The sequence below is a fragment of the Psittacula echo genome (assembly GCF_963264785.1).
Source record: "Psittacula echo genome assembly, chromosome: 4".
NCBI classification, from domain to species: Eukaryota; Metazoa; Chordata; class Aves; order Psittaciformes; family Psittacidae; genus Psittacula; species Psittacula echo.
Genome location: NC_137738.1, coordinates 67601196 through 67617918, shown reverse-complemented (window position 1 = coordinate 67617918; position 16723 = coordinate 67601196).

Sequence of the window (16723 nt, the reverse complement as noted above, 5' to 3'; positions counted from 1 at the left end):
GTGGGCGAACTGCTTATAAAAAGCCTTGGATTTGAAATGAAGGGCTGTTGCAGTTTATTGGTCAAAACCAAGCAGAATTACTCTCTGAGGAGTTAAAAGAAGCTTACATGGAATCTGTCTGTATTTTACTTGGATCCTTAGGGTCCCATTAGCCCCTCACTTTCATTATCCTAAGCACCAATTCATTTCACTTACTCTCACCTTTCCCCATGGCCATATTGCTTACAATACCATGATGCAATGATCTTATTGCTTTGTTTTTCTCTATAAAAAATTATTGACATAATAAATAAAATACAATTTTCTGATGTATTTGTGACAACAGCTATACCCTTACACATACAGACATTAAATTCATGTTCATCACGGAAGCATTTTATATGCGGACAAGTCCTAGAAAAAAAATAAATAACTTGAGTGTACCACTAATAATTCCATAATAAATACTTCACTGTAAATAAATCACATACTGGTTTACTTAGGAATAATCACTTCTACTACTAAAAGTATTCATACTTCAATAAACAGTCGATACTCTATGTTAGACACAGTGGTTTTAATACTTAACACTTGAGCCAGGTCAAAAGAAGTGTTTGTTCTTACAGAAATGAGTGTCCAGAAAGATGAGCTTAGTTACTCTAGCAGGGAGACAGCAGGTACCCTGTTCACTTGGTGGTTTCTGAATACCTTTATATGATTGAAAGCCAGCTCTTGCTTAAACTTGGTTTTACAGGTACAGTTTTGTCCTTTCAGAAGTGAATGATTGCATGTTTGTATGATTAATAGTTTTTGGAGAGAAAGAAAAGAATACCTAAACTTTGTACTTGTACCTTCTCAAAAACTTGAGTCTACATCAGGGATCTTTGTTAGTAGATTTATGAACTTTGTGTCTTGTTTCTAATCTGAAATCAGGGATAAATATGGGGATCCTTCTTTTCCCACATAAGGTATTTCTCTTCCCACACAGGGTTAAGTTCAAAACCTATAATCAAGTTTATGCTGACAAGTACCATCCAAAGACTTCTTGCAAATCAGATTGACACTGATTTGTGGAAATGAGAAGCACAATGAAGGAAATGAAAAATATGCAAAAAATGGGATAAGAAATATGGGGTTAATCACTGGTAAGAGTTCTCAGCCTACCTAAGCAGTAACCAAGAGCATAGAATCATAGAATCATAGAATGGTTTCAGTTGAAAGGGACCTTAAAGAACATCTAGTTCCAACCCACATACTATGGGCAGGGACACCTTCCCTACATTAGATTGTTCAGAGTCCCATCCAACCTGGCCTTGAACACCCGCAGGGATGAGGCAGCTACAACTCTTTTCCTTTTTTGTTACAATGTATTCAGCTGACTTCTCTGTGTTTTAGGAGATAAAAATTCCACAAGTGACCTAAACCAGTACTTGTCCAGGCAGCAACCTCATCTATAGACTATCGCTTAAGTACAGCTACATATCATCAAAAATAGGTTGCCCAATGCTGTAACTGAAGAGGAAAGCAGATGTCATGTAAAACCAGAATTGTGTGAATTTTCTATCCTGTGACAGATTTTGAAGGTGAACTTCTTTTTCTATATCAGTTAGGGATATAAAGTAAAAACCTAGGAGCATATTAAAAAAAATCTAGAAAAAGATATAAGTGAGCATTATAAACATGCTAGAACAAGTACAGTATTCAAAATCCTCCCTCAAAGAAGCCAATGAACTAATTTGCTAAAATCTTCCCTTGAGATGCCATGCTGCCTTGCCTCTGTAAAGTACGAAGAAATTGGACCTGAGTCCACCTTTCCATAATTTGTGTTGATCCTTTAACCTGAAGTTTTAAAATATCCATTACAGTATCGGTAGTATGATTTAGTACTTGCGGTATTATTGACTTTTCCAATAACAACAACAAAGCACAGCAAGTCATCATAATGACATTCTGGAGAAACCAATTAGGAAATTAGGACAGAACGTTAATCTACTGTAACACTCAAGCAGGACACACTTATCAATCCTTATCAGCTTGGGCTCTGTCTAAAGAGCAAATACTTATCATGATCACATTGGGTAGTAATTCCAAATAAAGCATCAACATACCTAACCTGTTATTTTCACAATATATTGACAGTAATCTGAGGTACAGTGGTTTTGGTTGTTGGGTTGGGATTTTTTTGACAGTTTTAGTGTCTTCTTCTTCTCATGGCTATGAAAAAAAGTGCATTAGAGCTGACTGTACTAAAGTACTTGAAAAAAACTGTCCCTGAATTAAAAAAAGAAGCAAACCACCACTTCTGATAAAAATCCCAACGGGTAATGTATTTGAAGTGCTGTGTACTGTGTTGGTAACTAACATGAAAAAAATACAAACAAATATACTACTTCTGAGCTTTGGATGTGAACTAAGAAATTAAAGGCAAGAGGTGGTCAAAAAGAGCACAAGGAGAGGTTGCAAATAATCATATCCAATGGATGCAGAATACAGTGATTTTAGTATTAGATTTATGAAATAAGGATCAGGTCCATTTACACTAAAGATCAATTAAGGAAGCCATATTCCTTCACCTTGCAAGAATTAGCTTAATTAATTTAATTAATGCAATTAGGGTTTTTTTGTTGTTTTTTTTTTTTTTTTTTTTTTTAAGTTCAGTATATCTATTAGGATTTACTTAATTTATGTAACACACAAAATACTGGAGAGTTTTCTTTAGAAACAGAGGGAACTGGTAAATGGAAGCAAAATGAACCCTGCAAACAAGCAGGTTTTTGTTAAAATATCTCAGGTTAAATAGATTATGCTTTTATATCCATTATTGTCTACAGACTTAAGTAAAACTGTATACATTGCATGAGTTTTCAACAGTCTGTACAAAATGCCACCAAAAAGGTTAGATTGGGAAGAAAATGTACTAGAATTCCTCTTATATATTTATATGAACCACTTAATAGAGATTCATTGCTGCTTAACAGAGGAGCATGGGAAGAATGGATGAAACCTTGACCCAACCATCTTCCCATATGCTCATATGGTATAGGAGGGATGCAGGCTTCTAATGATCCAAGCTAGTAACAAGTTTGTAGGGTTTTTTTAGCACACAGGAATAGTGACACTAATGACTTTGCACTGTAGTCATTATTTTATAGAATCATAGAATCATAGAATAGTTAGGGTTGGAAAGGACCTTAAGATCATCTAGTTCCAAGCACCCTGCCATGGGCAGGGACACCCCACATTAAACCATGTCACCCAAGGCCTCGTCCAACCTGGCCTTGAACACTGCCAAGGATGGAGCATTCACAGCTTCCCTGGGCAACTCATTCCAGTGCCTCACCACCCTCTCAGTAAAGAATTTCTTCCTTAGATCCAATCTAAACTTCCCCTCTTTAAGTTTGAACCCGTTACCCCTTGTCCTGTCACTACAGCCCCTGATGAATAGTCCCTCCCCAGCATCCTTGTAGGCCCCCTTCAGATACTGGAAGACTGCTATGAAGTCTCCACGCAGCCTTCTCTTCTCCAGGCTGAACAGCCCCAACTTTCTCAGCCTCTCTTCATACAAGAGGTGCTTCAGTCCCCTGATCATCCTCGTGGCCCTCCTCTGGACTTGTTCCAACAGTTCCATGTCCTTTTTATGTTGAGGACACCAGAACTGCACACAATACTCCAAGTGAGGTCTCACGAGAGCAGAGTAGAGGGGCAGGATCACCTCCTTCAACCTGCTGGTCACGCTTCTCTTGATGCAGCCCAGGATGTGGTTGGCTTTCTGGGCTGCGAGCGCACACTGAAGCCGGCTCATGTTCATTTTGTCATCGAGCAACACCCCCAAGTCCTTCTCTGCAGGGCTGCTCTGAATCTCTTCTCTGCCCAACCTGTAGCTGTGCCTGGGATTGCTCCGACCCAGGTGGAGGACCTTGCACTTGGCATGGTTAAACTTCATAAGGCTGGCATCAGCCCACTTCACAAGCATGTCGAGGTCCCTCTGGATGGCATCCCTTCCCTCCGGCATATCAACCGACCCACATAGCTTGGTGTCATCGGCAAACTTGCTGAGGGTGCACTCAATCCCACTGTCCATGTCACCGACGAAGATGTTGAACAGGACCGGTCCCAACACCGATCCCTGAGGGGCACCACTCGTTACTGGTCTCCAGCCGGACATCGAGCCATTGACCACAACTTCTCTGAGTGCAGCCACCCAGCCAGTTCTTTATCCACCGAGTGGTCCACCCATCAAATTGATGTCTCTCCAATTTAGAGACAAGGATGTCATGTGGGAGAGTGTCAAAGGCTTTGCACAAGTCCAGGTAGATGATGTCAACTGCTCTGCCCCTGTCCATCAGTTTCGTAGCCCCATCATAGAAGGCCACCAAATTGGTCAGGCAGGATTTCCCCTTAGTGAAGCCATCCTGGCTGTCACCAACCACCTCCTTGTTTTTCCTGTGCCTTAGCATGTCTTCCAGGAGAATCTGCTCCAAGAGTTTGCCAGGCACAGAGGTGCCTAATTTTAATAATCTGAAAAAATACATAGTCTAAATTGGTCATTTAGTTTCCATCTGTTGCTAGTGATGAAAGATGAACACCCCTCACTTAGATCAAGAGCAGTTAATGAATAACTAAAGTGATTTAAACATTAACAGATGAGATACTAATGGCAGTATAGGTGTGGTATCAGTTTGTGTGTTGCCAGTTACATGTGAAAAATTATTCTGAAAGCCCAATTATATGCTCAGGAATTTGGAAATCCTCCTGGACATACATAGTCACACTGCCTGAAGTGTCTAATCTGATTAATTAAGTGCTAACATGGTCTTTTTCTCTACGAGAACCACTGACTCTGATATTAGCCTAGAAAAGAGCCAAGAGGTACAAAGGTTTCTGAAAGCTTTGTGATTTTATCCTGCCTAGAACTCTATCAAGAATTGGACATCAGCTTTTAAAGAAACAGTGCCTAAAACACAGAATGGACAGTTACTGTTACTCTCTCTAGTTTCTTTCTTTGGCAGCACAGACTTTGTTGACCACAGACCTCTTGGATAACTGCATGAAAAAATGCTGAAAAGCTGACACAGAGTGTTTATATAATACCTTTATTTTCAAGTTAGTACAAATAAAATTATACCAAGGTTTATATGCATACTTTGCACTGATGATTTGACTTACCTGTCAAATTTTACAGGTGATGTAATGACAGAGTTAATTCAGAGAGAAAACATTTTTTCTGAGTTATAAAATGGAATATACTTTTGGAAACAAACATAAACAAACAAACAACAAAACCAAACCAACACGAAACAACAAAACCAAAACCAACATCCAAACCACAAGGAATTGGCAGCATCTTCCACAACAAGTAATGGACATGCTATATATATCAAATTATTACTCTGTGTGCTTGCAGTCACAGTTAGGTTATTCCTGTGGAGTCACATGTACATGATTTTAGATTTGTTGCTAGTGTATTGAGGCATAGAGTTTGAAGGCAATGAGGGAAAAAAAATACACAATTGATGTAGTGGAAAAAGGTTTTGGTGTACACGACTTCATTTCTGCACTGAAGATATCCCTACTATGTAAGTCTTCTATTTTAAATATAATGAGCTTTCCCTGTGCTCCGTGATTCAATAATCTGAATCAATGCGGAAAACCCATATCAATAAAAAGGGGAAAAAGAAAGCCCAGTACTGTAAGAAGCAAATTGCCATAAAGGAAAAACAGAAGCCTAAGCTAGACAAAAATGTTGAGGCATATATACTACAGAAAGTCTGTCCATAAACACATAAATATGCACACATTGATAATTGCAACTAGGTTTCACTACAGCCATTATCCTGCATTTTGACCTACAGTGAATTATCCTTTTGATTACTAATGTAGTCTGAAGCCTGCCCTTCTTCAGCTCATCTACCATCTGACAAGCTTCATGTGGTCACTGGTCCCTATCTTCTTGGGAAGTTGCTTTTCACTAAAGAAGATTCAGCCTTGAAAAAGCAAATTTCCAAATTCCTGACATGTGTGTGGCTTTTGAGAACAGTAACTAATAACAGCATAAAATAGTAACTGGGAGGAATAAAATAGATAATGAACCTTTGGGGACATCACAATCATTTGGTTTTTATTTAGTGGGAAGTTCTAAGTCAGTTCTTTCATCTTGACTGGATAGCCTCACAAGGTGATATCTAATTCAGCAAAATTTTATATCTCTTTTGTGCTATTGATACTATTGCCAAATCCATCATAGCAAGGCCTTTGGCACTCAGTTTGTATTGTAATATATGCTTTCTGCAAGCAGTGCCTAGAAGAAAAACATATTCAGACTGCGTATCTCTCCTTCTCCTTGAATTTTACCATAATGAATTCTGGAGTTAAAGAAAAGAAATGAGGAAATATACATCACTCAAATTTATTGTATAGTATAGAGATTTTGGACATAAATGTTTGCTAACACTCAGCTTCAGATGCATCATATTTTCCTGTACCCATGAGAGGAGCTGACAAGCAGAAACATTGTCCTCTTTGATGAAGACGCAGTAAGATAGACAAAATGTGATACCAGCAAGTTCATAAGAAATGTCAAGTGCTTAGTGAAGAGAAATGGAAAATATCAAGCAGTCCTGCTAAATAGAGTTTGGAAATATCTAAGATGATGACTCATCAAAAGTATTACATTAAGCAATCTGTAGATAAAATAATCTCTTAACATAAATGACTCAAAAATCCATTGAGCCATAATGTTTTTCTATGGTAATTATATCTTTGTACTGGATATATTTTAATTATCTGAAGATATAATGGGTGATGTATCTTTGTCTAATTGTGGGAAATGTAGTGTGCTTTACTATTAGCTTCCTACAAGCCTTTTAATAGTGTGTCTGACATTTGTTACGGGGGCAGTAAGTGTTCTGAAGCTTAAGAGACTTTTACACAGACATGTCCACCCCTGATGCCAAAAAGAATACTGACAAGGAGGATGGCGGTAACAGAAAAAAAAAAAATTAACTGTCTGTCACGAAAAATCTTGGTAACAGAAATGAATTCTAAGTGTATTTGAGGAGGACTATGACTACAGTGTGAAATTCTGAGGAATTTTTTGGTAGGGTTCAGTTCAGATGACAGGGACCTGATGCTGAGAATATTCTGCAATACATTGCTTATGGGTTCCTTCCTGTGATATTAGAATTCCTCTTGCCAGAGAAAAGCAGGAAAGGCAGTCACTGAAGTAGCTGACTTCCAACCAGATGCTAATTATTAAACATTTGAAATGTTCTGGGCGGTGAGAAAACTAGGGTAAAATACAAGCACTGTCATAAGGATACCTTTTTCAGGAAAAAGGAAGACACATTTTGGCCTAGCTTGCTCTGCTGAAAAATATTTCAATGCCGGTCTATTTTTAGTAACTGCAGAGAAGTAAATTATGCTAAAGTTTTCATTCCAAATTAAAGACTACCTTTCAGAAACACTGGATTTCAAAAGTTTTTTTTGTTAAGATGCTAATATTTCTCTAAAATAGCTTTGCTATTCATGATTTGCTCACTCTTTGAATAAAGAAGCCCGTGTTGTGTGACTGTTCTCTCATGCCTTCTTATAATAAAGAAGATACCAGCAAACTTCTGCCACTCAGATGTGCTTGTTACATATAGTGAATTTGAATTCTTATGTCCAGAAATGAACTTGTATATTGTGTCACTATCCTATTAAGCAGCCTCTTCGGTTTTAACTTGTCTTTCCAAATTGCAGCCTTATGGTACATCCCTTGTTCTTAGAGGATACTTTCATTTCCAGAACTTGTTTAGAAGAGTTCTATCTCCCACCATTCCACTAATACTTTCATCTGCTTCAAAAAGGGTAAATAATTTTCAGAGGTGTTAGGAGCTATATTTTTAGTGACTGCTTATGTCTTCTTGGGACGTTCCTGATACAGCAATGTTGGCAGACTTCATTACAGAATCTCCTGGTCTGTCATGTATTAAAACTGTTCCATGCTATCCAAGCACTTAAAATACTTGTGAATGTCAGGGTCACAAACAGATGGATATTACTTTAGTTAAGATTTAAATGCCAGGAGAAGCAAAAACATCAGAAAAGGCAGAGATCTAAAAAGTACTCATTCAGCCAGATACATGCAGTACTCCAAGAAATGTATTGGACAAACTAAACAGCTTGCTGATTCTGATTTCAAGCAGTGGCAAATGTCTGAAAGGTATATTTACATGAAAGTAATAAAACCCAAGATTCTTTGACAGTTTTGATAACAATGACAAATGCCATGGTATTTAAACAGATAGCTGAACCACCAAAAGTGAAGGTTTATCTCACAATCACATTCAGCTAATAAAATTTCAATGATTTTTTATTTAAATGTTTTGTATTATGTGATAACCTTACCTACATTACTTAAACTGTAATAAAGAAGAATAATAACTGCTAGCAATAGGCCAGGTACAATTCATTTAAAGCATCACACCTAAAAAAAGGAAAGATGTCCCAGTGGTAAGAAAAGCTTGGAAGACCTGAGATATCCTAGCACTGAAAAAAACTCCTTGTGCTGCAATATGTCTTGAGGATAAGTACACTGGAGTTGTTAAAGTATCTGGACTCTAGAGTGATGAGGGCTCTGCAGGTAGGACAGACTAATAAGCATTGCACTTCATTGTTTGCTTTGTGGCATTCTGATGATTCTAACATAAAGGGAACAAACACAAGGAGGCCTGAGCTGGGATCTGCTAGCCTAGTGGGCAGTTTTAACAAAATCACTTAATTTCCCTCTTTCTCTCTATATAACCATGGTAAATAATTCCACTTTTCTTTGAAAACCATCTGCAATTGTTTTATGATGTATATTATCAAAGGCTATCGTTGCTGTTAATAAAATTGTATTTTTTATTTTTTAAAGAAAGGCATATTGAAGATGTAAAAAAAATACTTGTTGTGAGCTTATACCTCCATTTAGAAGAAGGAAATACACTTTGCTTAAGCCAGATATTCTGTTTTGGTATTTTTGTTTGGTTTTGGTTGCTTGGAGGTCTGGTTTTTTTTCAAATCTTAATATGTTCTTATGGAATTAATGGAAAAATATGGGAGCCCTCCAGTGGTGAAAATAATGTATCTGGATTTGATACTGGAGTTACTTTTCTGTGAGTATTGTCTGTTTTCAACATAGTTACCATAGTTTTGTGACACATATAGATGCTGATCCCCTTTTGATTAACAGGACTTGATGACACTTAACATTTGCCTGGACTTGCATATGAACATATTCCCAGATGACGTTTGTAAAAGCCAAGAAAGCCAAATTTGTCTCATGTCACTTCCTTTTCTATATAGATAGGAAAACCCTTGGGGACTCTGTTTGTTTTCTTCCCTCTAGAAACCACGTGTTAATCATGTTCTCCCCTTCCATGGGCTTCTCACCTTAAAGGATTTGTGGATGAAAAGGAATTCACAATTGCAGCAATAGAGATTTTTGTCTGGCCTGATCTGCCTATTCTTTGTTTTCTTTGATTTTCATGTTAATCCACTCACCATTTGCCTCCAAAACTGCATTGTCCCATGTAAAGCTGTGGCATACCCTTCTGGAAAGGCTCTGGACAGCTGGTCCACCACTCCCTTGAAACTGTGGCCTCTGAGCAAATTGTACTGCTTAACCAAATGAACTCACATTTTTTACTTCTATGCTTAATCTGCCATAAAAAGATGGGGTTACTATTTCTGTGGAAAAGCCTTTCTGTTGCACTCCAGGAAGAAAGTGGAGATCATAATTTTCTTCCCAAGGAAGTGTAACTTTAACTTGCTCCACTTATGCCTGCACAGTCCACTGAGACTACATTCCTTCCTTAAACATGCTAATCTGTTAATAGTACAGATAAATCCTTAATATGGATCTCCTGCACCTTTAATTCAAGTTTGTAGGACTTCTGGATATTATAAAGTTAAACATGCCAGCACAACTGTCAGATGGCTTCTCCTAAGTGAAGTTACAAATGTGGAGTTAAAAGCAGTTTCCTTGTGAGCAAGGCAATATAAAACGCAAATATCTGAAAAATAGCAGACTTCAGTGTGCCCTTCTGTAACACTGGAAACAATAGGAAATTGAGGAAAAGCAAAGGATTAGACACTTGCCTTCTTTTAATGAGGATAGCTTTTGTTGGAAGCACATGTTAATAAAGTGCATAGAGCTACCAAGAATACTTCATTAAAACCCTTGAAATCTGAGATATTCATAATCAGCCCACAGCAAAAGCTATAAAGCCAGAAGCCCACTATGGTACCATTATCTACAATACAATTCACACAGGTAGGACCCAGAAAAGGCATAGAAAACCTCATTTTACTGATACAGATGTGAGTGTGTACACACACACACTCTGTTTTGCATCATGTTTAGCCAGAGGAATATTCCTGAATACAGATGGAGGAGGAGAAAGTGTGCTTCCTTCTGGTTTTGTTTGTTTTCATTTCTGTTATATTTCATTTCAAATCTAAAGGCAGGCCACTGAAGTATACAGAACAGCAGAAATTGTAAGAGACCGAATCTACTTTTCATCCTCTGCCTTTGGATTTCAGTATTTTGTACTATGTTTTATGCAGCAGCTACAGAGGCCAGGCCTCCTATTGTCATGGAAAAATAAAGGTCTTATTTAACTGCTGGTGGAGCTGTACTGTGTGATGTGTGTTTGTTAGTCTAAGACATCTGCTCTTTGTGTCAGCTACTAACTCCAGACACCACAGAGTGTCCCCGTGTCCCCTGCCAGGCTGTGTGTAGAGGCAGTGGGTTGGAGCTGTACAGTGCCCTTCAACAGAAGAGGAAAGGGGCAAAGAAAATATTTGTTTGCAGTGGGGACTAGGTGACAGGAAAAGAGACACTTTCAGCTGTGGCTGAGAGGTTGTGTGATTAGCATGTGACGGATACTGGCCCCTTAACCACTGGATGGATAAGGATGACTGTAAGGGAGGCTCTGAACTATGTAATCTGACAAGAAACAGTGCTGAGAGGATGCTGATTTTAGTTTCTAGGTCTGCATTACACACAGTCCACTTACCATCAGAAGATATTCAAAATGTTTAGTGGATCAAACAGCAGCAACCTTGTGGTGTATGTGGCACTTCTCATAACCATGCCTACATGGACCAGCACCCCAGCTGCGTGGGGGCCACCTCCACACCCCCTTTGCACTGACATTTTTCCCCACTGGCACATTGATTTCCCTCAGGGCCCAGTGGCCCCATGCCACTGACCTTCACCATCTCACAGACTCCTTGGAGCACCAACAGACTGTGGGCTGCATCTGTCTGAACCATAAGCCAGCAATGAGGAGTGTCATAGCTGTAATCTAATTGTCCAAGAGACATTTTTTTTGGCGGGGGCAGGGGCAAGAATGGTGAAAATAAGAATGTTCTGGGTTCAGCTGTAACAGTTATTTTTCTCACTCTTAGTAGCTGATGCAGTGCTGAGTTTTGGCTTTAGTCTGAGAATAACACTGATGACACTTCAATGTTTCAGTTGTTGCTAAGTACCAGGGTACTTAGTTAGTATCAGTTAGTATCAGTTAGTATCAGTTACCCTGATAGAGGACTTTTCAGTCTCTCACTCTCTGCCAGTGAGGAGGGGCACAGAAAGCTGTGAGGAAGCAGAGACAGGGCACCTGACCCAAACTAGCCAAAGAGGTATTCCATACTACAGCATGTTATGCCCAGTATATAAACTGGGGAGAGTTATCCGTAAGGGCAGATTGCTGCTTGGGTCAGGTTGGGTATCGGTTGGCAGGTGGTGAGCAATTGTATTGTACATCACTTGTGTTTATTGTTTTTTTTCCCCTTCCCTTTTTAATTTTGTATTCTCTCCACTTGTTATTTCCCTTGTTGTTATTATTAGTGGTAGTAGTAGTAGTTTTGTATTATACTTTAGTTATTGCACTGTTCATATCTCAACCTGTGGGGTATACATTCTTTCGATTCTCCTCTCCACCCTGCCTAGAGCAGGGTGCAGAAGAAGAAGCGGGGGTGTGAGGGAGTAGCTGTGTAGTTCTGAGTTATTGGCTTGGCTTAAGCCCAGACAAAGAAAAAAAAAAATCTGTGGTTGATAAGTAAATTTAACACCTGACATGTTTATTTGTCTGCAATTGTTAAAAAATAAAAAAAAAAAGAAAAAGGAAAAAAGGTCCAGTTGCGTTTGTATGATAATAAGGAAATTCTGCAGTTTTGACTTGCAAAGAGATTTTGTTATGCTTGTAGCTGTTGGTTGATCAAAATAGAAAGAGAATGGACTAATTTTGATGAATGTTTACTTAAAATTTGCAGATAGTTTCCTACTTTTATTCAGAAAGTCAAATTTTCTTTGCTTTGGCTGAGTGTTAGACTTGTCACACAACTTTATCTAGAAATCAGTTTTCTCAGCTAGTTGTCTGATGAAAGCCAATGGACAAGGAGAGAAACATCTTCAGGTAGGATGTCTTCAACATTCAAACTTGTATCAAATAAAGTGTCATCACCTGAGTGTATGTCCCTTTCCATTCATTCTTCATGTAACCCAGATTACTAGGTTAGACTTTGCCTAATGTTTAGATGGCAGAATTAGATAAGAAAATTGACTTTCAAGGTGATAAATTCTGTACTTTCACTAAGATTTTTATTTCAGTAGTTAATTCTAAGCAGAACTTCACTTGGACATGAATTTCACCAAAAATGTGATACCTGTCTCTTCTTGCCATCTATTGCATTTGCATTTCAAATACTGATTTATTTTTACCTGAAATCACTCAGTGGCTTCATAGCAGAATCAGGTAACACTTCTAAACATTTAAACATAATATATACTGTGGAAGGATTGATTGCTTTTCATTCTACAGCTGTAATTTTACCAATTTATATCTAAGGACCAAGACTACCAGGACCTTGTACTATAAAACAAAAATATTCAACAGCATTTTTAACTCTTCTACTGAGTCTTAATTCTTTCCATGAGCTAAGCACACTGACTGAATTTGGTCTTCACTTACTTTTTATTTTAATAATGTATATTGATTTTCCTTTTTGTATACATTAGCATGCCTAAATAGGGAATGTAGTTCAATAGATTTTACAGCTCTGTGGGGAAAAAAGTCACATAGCAACCATAATGTCTTCAAATATGAGAGTGTAGTCTGCAAACAGCCTTCTTCTCCAGTGGTACAAGCTCAGGATTAAGATAAGATATTCTACAGTGAACACACAGAAAGTATTTTTCCTTCAGACTCTCGGAAAGAGAGGATTAACACTATTATAATGCATTTTCTCAAAGAAACAGGAATTAAAGAGCAGAAAAAGGCAATGCATGGCATTGCCTACACTTCTAAAATCTAAAAGTAAGAAAAATGATGAAAGAAGGAAAGTTCACTCTGCCATTTATGCAAAATTTTTCAGAATCTGCTGAGGTAACGGAGATCCCTGGAAGAAAAACGAAAGTTTTCCTGCTTTCATTTTCAAAGAAGAAAGAAACCAACAGTTTTTATCTGACTTTCTTTTTGTTCTATTTTTCATTCACAACCAGAAATATTTGTAACTTCAGTAGGAGTTTTGGCATATTGCAAAATTAGTGTATGATATTTTAAAGATTGTTTGACAAACAAACAAAATACGTGGTTCAGAGAAGAATTTCTAAACTTAAAAAAGACTTATGACTACCCCCTGTATTGACCAATGTTTGTTTCAGACCAAAATCAGGTTTAGCTTAAAAGAATGGGCATAGCACCTCACTAGTTTTAACAGGTTTCACTGCAATGAACTCACTTGCTCCTATTTTTACTTTAAAGCAAAAGTCAATCTATATGCATTGCAATATAAGATATTTGGATGTTCAGTATAATTGCACAATTTGCCAACAAGACATTTTAAAGAACTGTGATGAGAAATTTAACTACACGTAACCCTAGGGTTTTAGGTAATATGACTTCATTTTGACTGTCTAGAATAAAGCTAATCTCTGTATTGAGAAGGTTTTGATCCTTGAAAATGAGTAGGTCAATCTCATTGAAATGTCTGCATGGTGAATTGCCTTGGCTTGGGTTTGGCCTACCATAAAAACTGAAAACAAATAAAAAGTCCATAGCAAGTCACTACAGAGTGGTTTATTGTGCAAGCATAGCATAGCTGTAATTTAACATGGGCTAGTAAAATTTTAGCCTGATTTTATAATGAATTGACTGAGTGAGTGCCTAGACTCAGAGTTAGCTACAATTCTAGAGTTGAGAAAAAGTGGTGAGATGCTACATTTCCTTGTAGCAGCACAGTGGAATTGCAAATATAATAGCAAAGAACATGTCTTTCTGAAATCATCTGAGAACACTATCACTAGTGCAAATGATCCCTTAAGGAACTTTTTTTTTTTCTGATACTTTATTGTTTTCTTGCCTTTTTTTTTTTCTATTTTCTATGGGTGTTTTTTTAGATCATAAAATAAACAGGACAAGTACACAAATATTATTTGAGAAGGATGAGGCACTGGTGCAAGGCTAATAAAGTTACATTTCATACATATCCAGTATTAATACTCTTAATGCATATATTAATAGGCATATTTCAGTTCTTCTTCACTATATATGGACAAGTGAATGTATGTTTGGACATATACAGCATGACAGAAAACAAGATACAGTTACCATAGCCTGTATGAAAGAAGCCTTTAACTCTCTGACAACAGTTTCTGACATTTATAGCACAGCTCCTAAAGGCCTTAATGACCACCATGTCAAGCTGAATCTACTATTAATATACTTCATTAGTAAGGAGTAAGGATTATGGTTTTTACCCTGAGTGTGAAAGGTCCATATTTCATAAAGATACTGAGTGTAGCTGAGTTACTAAAAGGTTTCCCATAAGGAATGTAAGGAGTAATTTATTTTTTTTTTAACAGTTTCTTCCTGCTAAAACTTTCTTTTCTTAAAAGAAAAAAGTGATCTGCATTTAAATTAAAACACAGAATCAGATACTGCTAGCAAAGACTATCTGTTATTTTACAATGTTGTGTAGATAAGACAATCATCTTAATGTGAAACCTCCTATATAGTTAGCATGACTTCCATATTTGCATGATGATATTAAGCAAGATTTTTTTAAAATTTATTCAAGGTCCACTTCTAAACAGATCAAGGCACAGAACACCACTTATACAAAAAGCAAGAGTTGGAGAGAAAGGTTTCTGGAAGAGACACATCATTTTTGGACATTCAGTTTGGTGGATCCAGCTCTGGAAGGTTTTGCAGAGTCATGGAATAGCTTTGTTTGGAAGTGGTCCCTGCACTCATTTGCTTAACCCCCTTGCTCAGAGCATGGTCAAACAGTTTGCTCAGGATCTTCTCCTCTCAAGCTTAGAAAATCTATTTTCAAAAAGCTAGATCATCAGATAATGAGCACTAAACCTTGCTGACACTCAGATCTGATCCAGATCTTTTGACCAATCACCCAAAATAGATGCATTCCAAATTCTTCATTCTTTTCACAGATCTTACCCAGGATGGGTTTCTCCTGTGTGTATATACAAGGTAGGACTAATACAACCTACTATTGTGCCAGGGACACTTTGCTAGCTCTTTAATCAATTAATTGAAATTCAGTAATTCTTGAGCATGATTCATCTGAGTGTACAGTAGACTTTTAATACAGGCCAGATAAATAGTACCCCAGGGTGTCTTTTTATGCTGAGTCCGTTGCCAATAAAGGGATCCTGAGGAGATTATCTCAGATGTAGGCATGTGCACTGTACATGTCTGAAATTACGTGAAATAAATCCTATCTATGGACTTTTCTTGAAGTGTTAGCAAAAAAAAAAATTACCTTTCAAATTCAGGCTTACTCTGTTATGGCAGATGTGTTCTGTGTTATAGGTTACAGGTGAACTCAGTGTCCTTCAAAACGGGTACTGTAGTTTTTCTGAATCAACATTATGTTGGTAAATTCTTCTTTTTCTTCCATTTCCATGTATAATTAAGAAACGTGTGCTTCTATTAGTTCATTTTTCTATAGGGAATAACTGAGGAGACATATAGCATGTGACTGGAATCATTTTCACAATATTGAGTGTGTAATATGTCAGTAATTCATGATCTGCTGATAGAATGGATTTAAAGAAATGAATTTGCTGTTTGTATTTTTTCCTGGTTTCATTGCAGACTGCATAAATGAGAACTGAAATAGAGGGGAAAAAAATCTTTTGAGAAGTGCATGCTAGTGAGGAAATATAAGCATTTTGTGTACAGAATAATGAACATGATATTGTTTTAAGAGCAGGAGGCAAGTCAGTACCGGTAAGTCATTCTATATCTAATTTTTGCCTCATGACAAAACCAGAGGTATATGTAAATTAAGGTCTGAGTGAATGGTGTACATGTTCTCTTCAAATGTATAAATACTCATGAGTTTCAGCTAGACTAAAATAGTGGAATTAAGGCTCTTGTGTATAACTTTTAAGAGCAAATGAAATAAAGGATGTTATGAGAAACTCACTGAAAGGAAATGGAGAACCTGAGGAGACTGTTTACTTCAGCGAAACAGGAGATCATGAAATTTCTAGTGCACAGTAGCAGCTGGCGCTACCTTTGTTGTGTCTCCATGGCACTTCATGGAAAAGGTATACAGCTTGCATTGTCATACAGTTACTTCAGTCCCAAGAAAGTCTTTTTAATTCCTTAAAAAAATTTCCCCCTTTATTAAAAACTGCATGATTAACTATTTTGTCATGCATTCCAGGATGTAGACTGGGATCTGTGAA